The 11,632-nt window shown below is 45.6% G+C and overlaps 1 long non-coding RNA gene across 3 annotated transcripts; it reads right to left on the reverse strand.

The window, feature by feature from the left end:
• Window positions 1-577: 577 nt before the first annotated feature.
• Window positions 578-11,382, reverse strand: Gm34878. 3 transcript variants are annotated; one of them, XR_869896.2, is made up of 4 exons: window positions 9,794-11,382; window positions 4,347-4,423; window positions 3,130-3,236; window positions 578-944 (listed from the first exon to the last, which is right to left on the reverse strand). It is a non-coding gene; the product is annotated as a predicted gene, 34878 (long non-coding RNA). The 3 variants fall into 3 exon arrangements; XR_378447.3 differs by having other exon boundaries at window positions 578-973; window positions 3,120-3,236; XR_869897.1 differs by lacking the exon at window positions 9,794-11,382 and adding an exon at window positions 5,653-6,909 and having other exon boundaries at window positions 578-973; window positions 3,120-3,236.
• Window positions 11,383-11,632: the final 250 nt, after the last annotated feature.

An 11,632-nucleotide genomic window follows, 5' to 3' on the forward strand; every position in this document is an offset into this window, starting at 1 on the left:
ACTTTTCCCTATGTCATACTTTTCTTTTCTTTTTTCTTTCTTTTTTTTCCTCCATTTATTTGCAAATGCCATAGTGTATGTGTGGAGGTCAAAGGACAACTTCCAGCAAAAGGTTCTCTTCTCCCACCAGGTCAGTCTTGGGGATTAAACTCAGGCCCTCAGACTGGGTGGCAAGATCTTTACCTGCTGAGCCATCTTATCCACCCTCTTTCTTCTTTCCTAGTAGCAGGGAATCCACATGGAGACTCTGTTTCTGCCATTATTATTTGGTAGAGTACTTGAGAGTTAAGGAGCCACGTTTAAAGATCTTGGCCCAGATTTTGAAATAAAAGTTGTCTTATTTGGGGTTTTTATTGGAGTGATAAAACATGACCAAAAAGCAAGTTGGGGAAGAATGGATTTATTTCCACTTCCACATTGCTGCTCATTACCGACGGAATCCAGAACAGGTACTCAAACAGGGCAGGGACCTGAAGGCAGGAGCTAATGAAGAAGCCATGGAGGGGTGCTGCTTACTGGCTTACTCCCATGGTTTGCTCGGCCTGCTTTCTTATAGAACCCAGGATCACCTGCTCACCATGGCACCACCCACAATGGGCTGGGTCCTCCCCCATCCATCACTAAGAAAATGCCCTAAGTTGGATCTTAGGGAAGCATCTTTTCAATTCAGATTTTCTCCTTTCAGGTAACTCTAGCTTGTGTCAAGTTGGCATAAAACTAGCCAGCACAAAAGTGGTATCTGAATCTCCGTGACACAGCCTGCCTATGTGTACGCATGAGTGTGTGGCTCATGCAGATGCTACAAGCTTTGGGATGGGAAGATGCTTCCTTGGTGTGTCCTCTGTCCCTTTCCAACCAAATCCTACAATCAGTCATTTCTTCAAACTCCTGATGGCGGCAGACACGTAGAAACAAGATCTGGTGCTTAGGAGTGTCCAAGCCTGCTGGGATGTCAAACGTTGGAGTCAAGGCACTGTTAACAAATATAGAGAGAAACTTGTGATGCCCACTTCCCTACCACAAGATCACAAGCTGTGTATGGTAGCTTGTGGTGGAACTTCCTGGTGGTGCAGCTGTCAGTCACCTCAGTCAACTCACTGGTTCACAAGGCTAGACTTGGGCGTAGTCTTTTCTGTATCACTTTCTCAGTGAACAGACATTTATTTTAGTTTTTATATTTTGTTTACTTTATATATAAGAATTTTTGCCTGCGTGTATGTGTACAAATTGCATGCCTTATACCTGTGGAGGTCAGCAGAAATGTCAGAGGCCCTGGAACTGAAACTATGGATGGTTGAAAGCCGCCATGTGGGCACTGGGAACCGATCCTGGTCCTCTGAAAGAACAAGCGTTGTCATCAACTGAGCCATCTCTCCAGCCTGAAGAGACATTTCTGTATGCATCTCCAGGAAATATCATGCAGGCCCAGGCATGGAAAGCCAGAGCCACAACCACAAGGCAGCTGCAAAAGCTTGGCTCTGAGCTGGACCCAAGAGCAGAAGGTGTCTGCTGGTTTCTATTGGTTTCTGTAGCACATTCTGGGAACAACACTCATTTAGCTTTTGCATAGCCTCTGCCCTGTGAGGATCGATGGTGCAGTTGTCCTGCTTTCCCATAGCAATGAGGTAGCACTGCAGGAAGTGATCATCAGGACCAGGAAGGCTCCTGAGGAAGGACAGACAGGAATAGCAAGGAGGTGGACCACACATCCAGAGCGGGCAAAGGATGTGTCCTTTAAGAGGAAGTTAAACGTTATCCCCAAGGGCCGCTGGCTTCTCATTTATTAAGAGGCTTTGTCTCAACTGCCTAAAGCCTTCTCTGTCTTGGTAGAAAATCCTGACACAATCAAGCCCATTTCCCTGGATGAGTTCCTTCATCCTTTCTGCTTCACAGAATCCTGTTATTCTGACAAATGTTGAGATGGCTGGTGATACACTGTCACTTCCTGCATTCTCATGACACATACCCTTCGTGGCCATCATGGCGGGCTTATCCTGCCACCCCAGGGGAGAAAACCTTCTAAAATGTTGTTCACCTGGCACCAATCCCTTCATAGCTCTGTATCTGTCTGCTTGCCTATGTTTCAAAGAGGTAAAGAGAAGCCTGGAACCCCAGCGCTCACACATTCAGAAATTATAAAATCCAGTTTCCCATCCATTTCTGTTTTGTGATTCCATTTTACTCTCATACTCCTTGTTTTCCTTGAGTTGTCAGCCTCCAGGCGGAAAGATGGAAAGGGAGAGGGAGGAGGGAGGAAACAAGGGAGGAGGGGAGGGAGGAAATAGAAAAGAAGGGAGGAGGGGAGGAAGGATAGAGGAAAAAAGGGAAAGGGGAGGGGAGAGAAAAAAGAAGAAAGGAGGGAAGGGAGGATAGAAAAGAAGAGGAAAGAAAGAAGGGAGGATGGGAGGGAAGAGGGAGGAAGGAGAGGGGAAGAAAGGAACTCGCAGGAAGAATTCCCCCTCACTCCTGAATGATTCTCACTGCAACACCACAATCGAATATTTTAGCTCTTTAAGGGCACAGTTGTTTTGTTTTTTAAGTTTCTCAAAGCTTTGATATTGGATTTGGTCATGCCAGAGAATCTTATCACCCTGTGGGGCCACAGCTCTGGAAGAGAAGGAGAGCAAAGATGAGAGGATGCTGAGCCAACAGGTAACACTTGTCCTCTCTGCATATAACAGGAGATTTGGACTCCACGCCAGCCTTGGATAAATGCAGTTATTGCCGGTTTACCATGAGACCAATGGACTGAGTGTGATGCCTGGCTTTGCCCTGCCCTTTGAGATGAGGTCACAGACAAGACAGGATAAGGGTCTGTCCTGGATGGTAAGTTGGGCTGTATTGGAAAGAGAACAAACTGCAGGGATGGCTGCAGATGCTCAGGTCTGTTCTGAAGCTTGGTGTGGCTAGGTGTCCAGTCAGGGGCTTGGAAAGGCTTGGTTTCCTATCCCTCTAAGTCATCTTTCACCCTTCAAAAATGTACTGAGGGTTGGTGCTATATGATGGGGCAAAAAATGAGCAGGATCTCTTAAGCTTTTGTTCACAAACAAGCAAAGATGATCATCTACATGCAACTTGCACGTACACCATGAGATGTTTATAGCCAAAGTGGGCACCACCTTAAGATACAAATGCACTGCCACTCTCCGGTCTGAGGTGCTCCATTTGCTGTGTAGGCACTGTGTGGTTTCTGGGAAGCCAAGTGGATCTCTCAAGTCTTCAAAAGATGGGAGCATCTGGAGAAAGTAGAAGTTGGGTTGGTCTCATGAGAGCATCTGCATAGGTACCAGAGCTCAAGACTCTGCTATGCAAAATTGCATCTTGACACCAGCATTGGGTCAGTTGGCTTTTCTCATCACTGTGACCAAATACCTGGCACAAGCAATTTGAGGAAGGGTTTGTTTTGGCTCATGGGCCACCAAGTACAGAGATGGACATCACAGCAAGGCACTTCACCTAAAATGATTTGGCCTGGGGTAGCAGGAACCTGAAGGAGGACTTCTGACCAAGCACTGATCAAGAAGCAGAGATGGGAAGGAAGGAAGGAAGGAAGGAAGGAAGGAAGGAAGGAAGGAAGGAAGGAAGGAAGGAAGGAAGAAAGGGCTATCTCTATGGTCAAGGGCTGTCTGTATGGTCTAATACCCAAGACTCCACCATCTCTCAAAACAGCTCCATCTGTTGGGGACAAAGTGCTCCAACACATAAGTCTACAGGTCACATTCACGTTCAAACATGATGTGGTGCTGACCTGGGGCTTCCTGGAAACACAGGGTTCTCACGGTGTCAGAATCTGGTCCTTGCGATTCACATGCATACAGAGATCTGAGTACTCTGTAGAGTGTGGATGACCTTTCTCAAATGAATGAATGAATGAATGAATGAATGAATGAATGTGTACGAGACTTCAGTCCAGGCATGTGGTAAGCCAAGAGCCATCCAAGAGTTGATCAAATGATTCGTTGGTATCATTTCACACCTAAAGATAAAATAGTGTCCCTTCTACTGTGCTTCCAGCTTCCAATGGGCAAACAGCTGCTGCAAACCTAGACAACTGACTCTTACAGTTTGACCGACATTCATGTCCCCTGCATTAACCACCACAACATTTTGAGGTAAGTGGCATATAGACTTTAGTGCCACACACACCCCATTTCACACACGCTTAATTTCAAATTAAGGTTCTCAGAAGTAAAGTGAGTCTCCCAAAGTCACAGAACTCTGATGAGGTCCTACTGGGACTTGAACATACTTCCTGGCTCAAAGAAAATTAATTCTTTCTGTTTTGTGTTACTATAGCAAAATACCTAAGTCTGGGTAATTTGTAAGTAAAAGTAAAAAGATTTTACCTGGCACATGATGCTGGTGATTGGAGGATCTCTAACAGCATGGTGCCAACATCCTAGTGAGGGAATCCCTGGCTGGACTGCATCACCGTAAGAGCAAAGAAATAGAAATACAGTAAGTTACATGTAATATGAATGAGGTGGGCTTCCCTTATAATAACCCATTCATGAAAGAACCAAGCCAGCCAGGAGAGCTGAGCCACTTGAAGGATCATCTACTCATTCACAGTGGAGCCTCAATGACTGAACTGCCTCCCACTAGGCCCCACCTCCTAAAGTTGCCTTGCACCACCACACCAAGGACCAAGCTCCCAAAACACAAGCTTTTGGGGGATAAACCACATCCAAACCACAGCAGTGTTCTTCTCCAAGTGGCTCTGAACCCAGCTGTGTGCATGACAGAAGGGAAATGGAGATGCCTGGGCCCAATGCAGAAGCAGGCCTTCTTTGCTAGAGAATGCTGGGAGGTTTGGGTACCAAAACCTGGTTGTCCAGCCCCATGAAGAACTCCCATCACATTTACCACCTGCCCAGGAACCTCTGGGTGGGATGCCGCCCACCAGCTATTCCTCCAAGACCCAGAAACCAACCTGGACAACATGCATCTGTCAAATTGAGGACAGGTGCCTCCTCTGGGAGATAATGGCCTATTTTACCACTCAGCAGGGTGACTCAACTCTCTCCTTCATCCCCAAACCTAAGCTGGGGGGAAAAAAACAGATGTAGGGCTTCTTGCTGCTATGAACTAACTTGAGCGGAAAGCCCATTGTTCAGCTTTGTCTCCTGAGCTGTAGGCTACCCTGATTGTAACACTTAGACAGAAGTCCCCCACAGAGACCATGAAGGGCTTTGCTGAAAGTAATCAGCAGAGACCTGGGGGCTGGTGTAGACTCAGGCAACATCTCAGCCCCTTGCCCAGATCTCTTCTCCTCTACTCCCAGCCACCTGCCTGGCATCATTTAAAAACTCCGGCCCCTGATGGGTCCACATGGGTTCTGAAATCTGGGGTAAGGCAGGGAAATGAAGGCCACCATGCAGGAAGTCTATTTCATGGGTAGTTTCCACCATCCAGCCCTCCCTTAGCCTGACTACCAGGGCAGCCGGCTTCACGCAGAAGCCAGAGGAGAGGAGGAGGAGGCAGAATTCCTGCTAATGCCCAGTGACATTCATTCCTCACTACTTCAATGTAGCCACCATCCAGATAAATTAGCAAGGAAAAAAAATCCAAAAGAAAATCTTAGCATCAGCTGCCAGGCATCCAGTCATTGGCCAGCTACATTAAACACATCTGACATATGTAATAACTCACAGACATAATCAGATGGTCCTCTGGGGTCTGTGGAATCCAGGCTGACCAATATCTCTCCCACATAGAAGTGGGTAGTTCTGGTGAATTAACTAGCCTTTGAAAAAAGACATGATAGAATAAATGAAAGGATGGAGGGTTTGTCTGGACTCATGGTTACAGAGGGCTTGGCTGGGAAGGAACAGCAGTGTGGCTCATTCCATATCATGCCAGGTCAGGAAGCAGGGAGTGAGACAAGAAGCAACCAGAGATAGCAGACACCCCAAGGACCTTTCCCTGGAAACCCACTTCCTCTAACTCATCTCCTGCTTCTGAAACATCCCAAGGTCAGCTGGAGACCAAGCACTGAAAGTGTGAGCCTGAGAATACATTTCAGCTCAATCCACAATCATCCCCCTCCCTCATTCTAGGCCAGATGATGGTGTCCCAAGCTCATACGGCCAAATCAGTGGCACCAATAATGTGCAGACCCCTAGAAATACATCAAATAAAGGTGTTAGTTACAAGGGTTTGAAGGTGGGGACACCAGTGATTAGGAAGTCTGGGGAACACAGAAAGGAAAAGCTAACAGACAGATCGAACTAGTGCTCCTAGACTGAACCCCTGAGCCTCCACTTAACACTACACCTAATGCTGCAGTCAATCTCTGATTTATCAGATGGAGAGTCTGTGCCACCTTTGCTCCTGCAACTAATACAGACGCTCCCCTCAGCTCCCACCTTCTGATAGCCAGATTGAAGACCCTTAGCCATTTGGCAGAGAATCAGAGAAAATACAGTTTGCAAACTTCCAAGGCCAGCATGACACAGTGGGCTATGAAGTCCAGGTGTTTCCGTGTAATGCAGCAACCGAGCTGTCCTGGGTTGATAGTGCCACCTGGTGGCCTACAATGGAAACAACATACCAATCACTTTTCCCCTGTCTAACTCAGATCCCATTAAACATTTTCGGTTTGCTACTCGTCGGTTACCAACTCTCTGAGATGGGTTGAATTGTTCTGAACTTCAGTTTTCTAACAACAAAAAAAAAAAAATAAAGGAAATGGGAGGTCCTACCCTCTCAGGATTATGATCACAGCTGTGTAAGATATTTTACACAAAGCGTTCACATCAGGGCTGGAGAAGAGGCTCAGTGGCTAAGTGCGCTTGCTGCTATTGCAGAAGACTGGAGCTCAGTTCCCAATACCTACATCAAGCCACTCACAACCACATTAACTCCAGCTCCAGGGAATATGACATCCTCTTCTGAACTCTCCAGGCACTGTGTGTGCATGCGTGCATACGCATACACGCACACACACAAATAAATCTTCTCTAAAGTGCCTATCACAGTGCCTGTAACAGAAAATATGAACCACATGTACTCAGCCTTAGTAGCTTTTCCTGCTGTTATTAGATCCCGTGCCTCAATGCACCACAGCATGCGGGTTTGGGGGGGGGGGGTTTCATGAAAGCCAACATTCACTATGTTCCCAGCATCTGTCATCAACCAGGACAGAACCACGCTTATCTCATCTCTTCCTTGTCCACCTTCTTGCCACTCTTGCCTCAAAAAAAAAAAAAAAAAAAAAAAGAAAAAAAGAAAAAAAAAAAAAGAAAGAAAGAAAAAATAGACAGAGCACAGGAAGGAGCTCGGAGGAGCTATGTGCTGGGCGATGCTCGTCCACGGCCACCAATGGTTCTGGAGCTGAGTGGCACACTTACTCCTCAGCACAAGAAACACTCAGTGGTGTCCATTTAAAGGTCAGACGTCTTGAAATAGAGTGGTGAGAAAGCATGTGATACCTGTAACTTACAATCCTAGTCTCATTGATTTGGCAAACAAGAGACCTTGATGTACGCACTACTATCAAATAATGGAAGCGAGGGGCTGGGAGATGGTTCAGAAGTGGGAGCTTGTGAGCTCAGTGTCCTCTCAGGGAAGGGCCTGAGTATAACACTGGAAAGAATGATACTGCTAAGGATACAGTTAAAACTCTACTTACGGAAGACTAGAAGTAGCGTGTATTACTTCCAAACTATTAAAGAAAAGAGAATGCAATAAAGAAAGCTCAAACAATCTAGCAGCAAACTACATACATATATTTTTTAATTATAAAAAAAACAAAAACAAAAACAAGAAAGTCTAAGGATGCTGGGCATGGTGGCTCACCTCTGTGATGCTAGCACTAGTCAGCTATAGCTGTGTAACAAACAATCTCAGTGTTTCAGTTGCTTACAACAACTCATATTCAAACGGAGGCTCACATGTCAGTACAATGACTACAGTTCAACTGATGGAGACTGGAACCAGATATGCATCTCTGTAAGGGCTGTGAGCTAGATTTGCTCCACTTACCCTACATATGACTTAATCTCTCTGAGCCCCATTACACCCATCTGTAAAAAGCTCAGGGGCAAATGACACAATGCATGCTGTGCCCAGTCCAGGGCCTCACAGGCATCCCAGGGGGCTGTCATTAATTCTCTAGCGCCCCCTACTTTCAGGAAAATAAGTCTTTCACAAAGTCCAAGTTTCAACTAATTAATTTTTATTGAAAAATTATTTTCAATTTTATGGAAATATTGCTGGCTCCACATGCACTGGAGAACATTGCCATCTCAACCTTGTTCCTAAATCCCTGTGCAAGAATCATTCAAAAATATTCCTGACACAGAATAAGGATCTAGAAAGAGGCTGTCCCGAGAAGCAAGAACCCTGACTAAGCATGCATAGCCCCTCCATACTCTCTATTGTACGTTGGTTTGGAAGAGATTGTTTGTGTCTCTTTTCTTAATTAACACAAAACCAGTTGGTTCAGCAGACCTGGGCTGTCTAGAGTAATGGAGACTAAGGAAGTCTCAGCAAATGCCCCAGCTATGCAAGGAACCTCAGGGACCAGGTGGCCAGTAGATGATTCACTTCCTGTTGAGGACTCCAGCCAGCTGCAGGGTTGGCCGATTTAGGACCTCACAAAAGACTCAACGAAAGTTGCAAATAAAAGGATATTGTAAGGGCCCTACACTGCATCAGGTCCCAAATGACAAGGCACGAAGCAAAGAACTCATTTGATCCAAGCTTCACGCCTGCACAGTGGAAGTCAGAGTCCACGTGTTTGATGCCCTGCAGAAAAGCTGGGACCTGAGAACCCAGAAGCCCCTCTCAGGCTCTTCAGGTGTGGAACCCCTGGCAGCATGAAATGTAGCCACACCACCTATCATAATAAAATTTACCCTGGTGCCTCCAAAGCTAGCCCTCATTGGCAGCTCTTCCAAGACAAAACAGCTGGGTACCTTGTCTCCCCCTTTCAGCTCATCCTGGGGGGTCAATGCCTTGTGCTCCAATCCAACAGAAAACAGATCTGGATTGGCCGCATCTTGTGCTTCCATTCATTTATTAGTAACTATTAATGTCACCAGTAGTCATGAAGTTCATTCTGGGACTGACCCCACTCCTGGGATAACAAACCTCCAGGGATTCTGTCGTGGCAATTGAATGACATCGAATTATAAAACAAAACCTGACACAGCAGGAGTCTTGATGACTTTTTGTTACTGTGACAAAACACCATGACCACAGTGACTTTAAGAAGACAGGTTCTGATTTCTTAAAGTGATTCTCAACCATTCGATATTTCTCAGTTGAAACTTCTTTGTTCAGCTCTTTACCTCATTTTTTAATAGGGCTACTTGATTTTCTGGAGTCTAACTTCCTGAGTTCTTTGTATATATTAGATATTAACCCTCTATCATATGTAGGATTGGTAAAGATCTTTTCTTAATCTGTTGGTTGCCCTTTTGACTTATTTTGACAGTATCTATTGCCTTACAGAAGGCTTGCAATTTTATGAGGTGCCATTTGTAGATTCTTGATCTTAAAGCATAAGCTATTGGTATTCTATTCAGGAAATTTTCCCATGTGGCCATGTGTTCAAGGCTCATCCCCACTTTCTCCTTTATAAGTTTCAGTGTATATGATTTTATGTGGAGGTCCTTGATCTGCTTTGTACTCAAGGGTGCAGGGGGAGGGGGGAGGGGATACGGTATTTTTGGAGGGGAAACTAGGAAAGGGGATAACATTTGAAATGTAAATAAAGAAAATATCTAATAAAAAATATATAAAGTGAAAAAAAAAGAAGAAGAAGACAGGCTCTGATTAGACTTACCACTTCGGAGGGTTGGCGTCCATGATGGCAGAACAAAGGCTTGGCATCGGGCCGCTGGAGCAGCAGGTGAGAGCTCACATCTTGATCCACAAGCCTAAGGCAGAGCTAACTGAGAATGTGTGGACTTCTGACGACTCAGAGCCTTGCTTACACAGCTCTCCAGAGAGGCCACACCGCCTAATCCTTCCCAAACAGTTCCACCAGATGGGAACCAAGTATCTAACATATGATACCGTGGGGACCATTCTCATTCAAATGACTGCAATGGTGCACACCTGAAACCCCAGCACTTGCAGGGGGGATTAGAGAAAAGGATTTTGAATCCAAGGTCATATGGGGGAATAGAGTGAGACTGTCAAAAACACAGAAAAGCCTCAACACATGCCTGGCACAGACCTTGGGCTCTATGAGCTCTCAGTGTCTGAACCTTGTCTCATGGGAAGATCTAAAATTCACACAGCAGTAATCACAGTAATAAAATCATTTATAATTATTACTATCTTCCTCATTCCATGAGATGGAGCCTCATTCCATAGCTCATGCTGATATGGAACTTACAATTCTCCTGCCTCCACCTCTTGCATTCTGGGATTATAGGCACGTACCACCATGCCTATTATTATTGCTAACTACGGCTATGACTGTTTTGGATGCCCTGGGGCCTCTTTTTCACTTAAAGACTGTAAATGCTTAAAGTATATAGAGCAGGATGGCATATGGTAAGGAGACAGGGTAATGGCAGAAGTGAGCGCTTTGTGGTCAGGAAGGTCCACCCTGATAGAGTGGTGCTTGAGCAGTCGGGAATAGAGAGGGCAAATGGCCCATGTGTCTTGTATGGGAAGGTAAAGGGGTGTGATGAGTGCAAAGGTGCTGGGGTGGGTTGAGCAGAGCACAGCTGAGAGTGGAAGAGTCTCCAGTGTGCAGGAATAGAATGAACGGAGCAGGACAGGTGAGTGATGGGCCAGCCTGAGGCATCTGGATTGTATCTTAACAGGTGGGAAAGGTTAATGAGAGCTTCACAGCTAAGTTGCCTAACCTGATTCACTTCCTTTAAAGATCACTGTGGTTCCGTGTGAGGAAGGGTTTAAAAGACAGGGAGGAAGTCACCAGCAATGAAAGCCAGTGATGATGGAGCTAGCCAGCCACGGGAGTCACAGAAGAAGGAACAATCCTAGGCCATGTTTGGAGACCACAGCCTTGGTTTGAAGGCTGGGTATGGCCAGAAAGAAGAGACAAGAATCAGAGATGGCCCTGACTTCAGGTGGGCAACCCTAAGAAGGGGACATGCTATTACCTCAGCAACAAAGCAAACATTTAAGCGTGAGGGGGGTGGGGGGGGTATGGAAAGGTATAAAGTATTAAGAGTCAATGTCATTTTCAACCTTACCAGCCATGTGAGTGACAGCAGCTAGTATTAGTCAACATTTCTGCTTCTCAGGGAACAGTCACCTCTACTCTTTCTATATGAAGTATTACATTGCATGTGCCACATGGGAGTAGTGGAAGTGAACATAGGCTTATAGACATATTACACAGTATACTTTGTCACAGCTAGAACATCATATAGTATTTAACAGTGTCTTAGATAGGGTTTCTACTGCTGTGAAGAGACACCATGACCACAGAGACAGGGCCTGGCTCAGGCATCTGAAACCTCAAATCCCACCTGCAGTGACACACTTCAATTTGTTGTGTTGCTATGTTATTACACAGGATGCAAGTAAAGACAGTATAGACGATATGGTAGACTATGTAGAGGACATTATTTGCTATCTCTTCGGGCTATAAAATATCCCAACCATTTCCTGGCTTGTTTCCTGGGCCAAATCAAGTGGAAGA

This window comes from Mus musculus, chromosome 7 (genome assembly GCF_000001635.26).
Source record: "Mus musculus strain C57BL/6J chromosome 7, GRCm38.p6 C57BL/6J".
NCBI classification, from domain to species: Eukaryota; Metazoa; Chordata; class Mammalia; order Rodentia; family Muridae; genus Mus; species Mus musculus.